Source organism: Malus domestica, chromosome 13 (genome assembly GCF_042453785.1).
Source record: "Malus domestica chromosome 13, GDT2T_hap1".
Lineage (NCBI taxonomy): Eukaryota > Viridiplantae > Streptophyta > Magnoliopsida > Rosales > Rosaceae > Malus > Malus domestica.
This window is the reverse complement of record NC_091673.1, coordinates 27878075-27882609: the sequence shown is the minus strand read 5'-3', so window position 1 is coordinate 27882609 and position 4535 is coordinate 27878075. Positions and strand designations below refer to the sequence as shown.

Here is a 4535-nt window from a genome sequence, read left to right as displayed (position 1 = left end):
TAATGAAAATATGAATAAACTTTTAAGTGTTAGTGAATTTATTGTTTTGATGAGATACGCATTTTACGAAACTAGTTTCAACGATCCAACCGTCAAACTTGTTTGTATATGCTTCGAGATAGCATACGCCAAAAATTGCAAAAAAACAAACATTCGGAAATCAAGTAACGGGATAAACAATTTCGACGGTTATAAACGAAAAATCATGATTTAACGGTTATTTTAATTCTGATTTTGATGATTTTTTACATTTACACTCCTTGACCCTATATGAATACAATGAATGAATTCGATCTTCAATTTAAAATATTTACACTAGTGGATACCACAAAATCTTATGTTATACTTGATGAAATTATGAATAAACTCTTAAGTGTTAATGAATCTATTATTTTGATGGGATACGCATTCTACGAAACTAGTTTCAACGATCCAACCGTCAAACATGTTTGTATATACTTCGAGATCGCATACGCCAAAAATTGAAAAAAAACAAACATTCAGAGATAGAGTAACAGGACAAAACTTTTTGACGGTTATAAACAAAAAATCACGATTTAACGGTTATTTTAACTCCGATTTTGATAATTTTTTAAAGCTACACTCCTTGTGACACACCCCGACCGAAGTCAAAGCATGCTGGCCGTCACGTGAGCGTGACGTAGCCATGTGCGCTGTGCGGAAGCGATATTTTATAAGGAAAGTACGAATAAATTAAAACCAAATACGATAGGTTCTAATTTAAGTTTAAGTGTGAATACACAACCAGAGCACAAGGTCTAAGTGCAGTCAAACATAAGATGTACATATGTAACAACACTCGACGATGATCCTACATGAGTGGTGATTTGTCAGAACTTTCAGCTGGACACCTCGAGATTCACCGATATACGCTACTTAGAACCTGGAGAGGCGCAAAACAAAGTTGAGTGGGTCAGCAAAAACGATCTTATTCAAACCTTCTTTTCTCTTTTGAATATACTAACCCCTCGCCGTAAAACAAGTATAGTTTCCCAGAAGTAAAGTATATAATCATATACTTAATATATATATCAAATCATGCGGAACAATATGAAGGTATGTCATGCCAAGTATCATAACTGAATGCTTAATCTCCTATGTGAATCTGATGGGATAACATATAATCAATTCAACGCTCGGCTATAAACATAATTCATAATCATCTCATCACAATCAACTCAGCCCTCGGCTGCATATATAGCTCATAATCATCTCATCACAATCATGTATAAACATGTATATCCTGCACACATTCAATACCACCTCATATGGTCTGCAATTCATCATCGTATATAATATAATATGCTCTAGTGCTACAATCACGTGAAGCTGTGCGATAAATCGCGGGTCACCAACAAGTCGAACCCACATAAGTGGTCTATACGACAGGCTGTACACTTAACTTGGATCCAAGGCGAGCATGCGGTGCGGGAGGTGAACATACACGTGAAGGCTGTGCCCCTAACTCTGGGCGGGAGCACTAATATACGTGTGCAAGTAAATGAGCTTTCAATCGCATCTCAATCATATAATTCATCATATCTCAACTATATCTCATGATCGTTATCAGCATAATATCTCATGATCGTTATCAGCATAATATCTCAATCGTATCACAATTATATCTCGAATCATATCACAAGTATATCTCAAACATTTCTCAAACATATCTCAATCACATTTCTCAAACATATCTTAATCACATTTCTCATACGTATATCAACTGTATTTCGTACGTATTTCAAATGTATATTATACGTATTTCGTACGTATTTCAAATGTATACTATACGTATATCAAATGTATTTTATACGTATATCAATCGTATTTCAAACGTATATCAATCGTATTTCATATGTATTTTATACGTATATCAAATGTATTTACTCACATGTAGCTTACCTGGGCCTCCTCAGCACCATGCAACAATATGCATAATTATGGTAATGCATATACTAAAATATGATGCATACATGATAAGTTACTTAATTCGTATTTCTTTTAAAATACGTTTTCTGGGAAATACGTCAAGTATACGTATATATATACTGAAAAATAACTGCCCACTCACTGATAAGTAGCCGGTTCGTAACTCCCTCGCCTATTTTGGTTAAGTTCTTCGTCCGTATAATTTTCACCTATACAAAAATAATTATAAAACATCATTTAAACGCACATACACAAACATTCGTCAATAACTTTCTCATACGTTGCTCAATTTGGGTATGTGAATATACCACGGTGATCTACACGACGTCACAAATACGTAGCAATTTTTAGAACAATTTTTTGAGCTACGACGCGCCCTCACGCGCCCCTAGAAGATCTGCTCACGCGCGTCGTCTTCTTCCTTGCGTCGCCGGACTGGTTTCGCCGGAGGTGGGTGTTTTGCCGGAATTTCTGGGTAAACTTCAAAGTGTCATAACTTCTTCATTTCTTAACCATTTTCGACGTACTTTATATCAAAATGAAATATTGACGAGACGAACACATACATACCTTCCTTGACCCCTAAATCTGCGTGGATTCACCGGAAAAAGCCCCGAAATCTCCGGCCAAACTTTGAACTTGTCGTTCTCCGTGTTCTTACGTCCAAAAACTTCCAACGAACTACTCCAAGCCTCCTAAGGATCTTAAGAAGCTTCCTATAAGCTTGAAAAGTCCTAAAAATCAACCAATAAAAAGTTGATGAATAGTACCTACACCGGAGTTCGTATTTTCGACGTGAAAACGTTATAGTTCTTACCTGAAATTGGTACGGTTGAACTCGTATCGTCGAAACGAAGAAGATGGTGATTTTTGTTTCGTCGATCTATGAAGTTTTGATGAACTTGTTGTTTGGTCCGTGGGTTTTGAGAGAAGGAGAGAGAGAGAGCTTGAGAGCTTGACGGGAGATAATGAGAGTTGAGTTTGAGGGAGCTGAGGGAAAATAAAAAGAGAGTGATTGAGGGAACAAAGTGGAGGGTTTCACGGAAAAGAAAAAGAAAAGTAAGGCAAAAGAAATGATTTCTGTAAGCCCCGTTAGGCATAGGATTCCAAGCTTAATCATTCATACATATACAGCCGAAAACATCCCTATCCGTCCATTATTACCCAAAATATCCAACTAAAAAAAAATTTAGGGTAATTAAACACACTTATGAAAACATTAATTCGGGACGGGCTGTCACACATTGATCCTATATGAATACAATGAATGAATTCGATCTTCAATTTAAAATATTTACACTAGTGGATACCACAAAATCTTATGTTATACTTAATGAAAATATTAAAAAACTCTTAAGTGTTAGTGAATATATTGTTTTGATGAGATACGCATTTTGCGAAACTATTTTCAACGATCCAACCGTCAAACTTCTTTGTATATGATTCGAGATCACATATGCCAAAAATTGCAAAAAACAAATATTCAGGGATCAAGTAACGGGAAAAACTTTTCGACGGTTATAAATGAAAAATCACGATTTAACAGTTATTTTAACTCCGATTTTGATGATTTATTACAGCTACACTCCTTGACCCTATATAAATACAATGAATGTATTTGATCTTCAATTTAAAATATTTACACAAGTGGATACCACAAAATCTTATGTTATACGTAATGAAAATATTAATAAACTCTTAAATGTTAGTGAATATATTGTTTTCATGAGATACGCATTTTGCAAAACTAGTTTCAACGATCCAACCGTCAAACTTGTTTGTATATGCTTTGAGATCGCATATGCCAAAAATTGCAAAAAACAAACATTCAGAGATCATGTAACGGGACAAAACTTTTCGACGGTTATAAACAAAAAATCAAGATTTAACGGTTATTTTAACTCCGATTTTGATGATTTTTTACAGCTACACTCCTTGACCCTATATAAATACAATGAATGAATTCGATCTTCAATTTAAAATATTTACACTAGTGGATACCACAAAATCTTATGTTATACTTGATGAAAGTATAAATAAAATCTTTAAATGTTAGTGAATTTATTGTTTTGATGGGATACACATTCTACGAAACAATCCAACCGTCAAACTTGTTTGTATATGCTTTGAGATCGCATATGCCAAAAATTGCAAAAAACAAACATTCAGTGATCATGTAACGGGACAAAACTTTTCGACGGTTATAAACAAAAAATCAAGATTTAACGGTTATTTTAACTCCGATTTTGATGATTTTTGACAGCTACATTCCTTAACCCTATATAAATACAATGAATGAATTCGATCTTCAATTTAAAATATTTACACTAGAATCTTATGTTATACTTGATGAAAGTATAAATAAAATCATTAAATGTTAGTGAATTTATTGTTTTGATGGGATACACATTCTACGAAACAATTCAACCGTCAAACTTGTTTGTATATGCTTTAAGATCGCATATGCCAAAAATTGCAAAAAACAAACATTCAGAGATCATGTAACGGGACAAAACTTTTCGACGGTTATAAACGAAAAATCACGTTTTAACTGTTATTTTAACTCCGATTTTGATATTTTTTAC

General features: G+C 34.0%; 1 long non-coding RNA gene across 1 annotated transcript; it reads right to left on the bottom strand.

Moving 5' to 3' along the window:
• Window positions 1-675: 675 nt before the first annotated feature.
• On the bottom strand, window positions 676-2966 carry LOC114820633 (uncharacterized). The gene is made up of 5 exons (XR_011574782.1): window positions 2768-2966; window positions 2521-2684; window positions 2259-2421; window positions 2093-2159; window positions 676-904 (listed from the first exon to the last, which is right to left on the bottom strand). It is a non-coding gene; the product is annotated as an uncharacterized lncRNA (long non-coding RNA).
• Between the last annotated feature and the right edge of the window lie 1569 nt (window positions 2967-4535).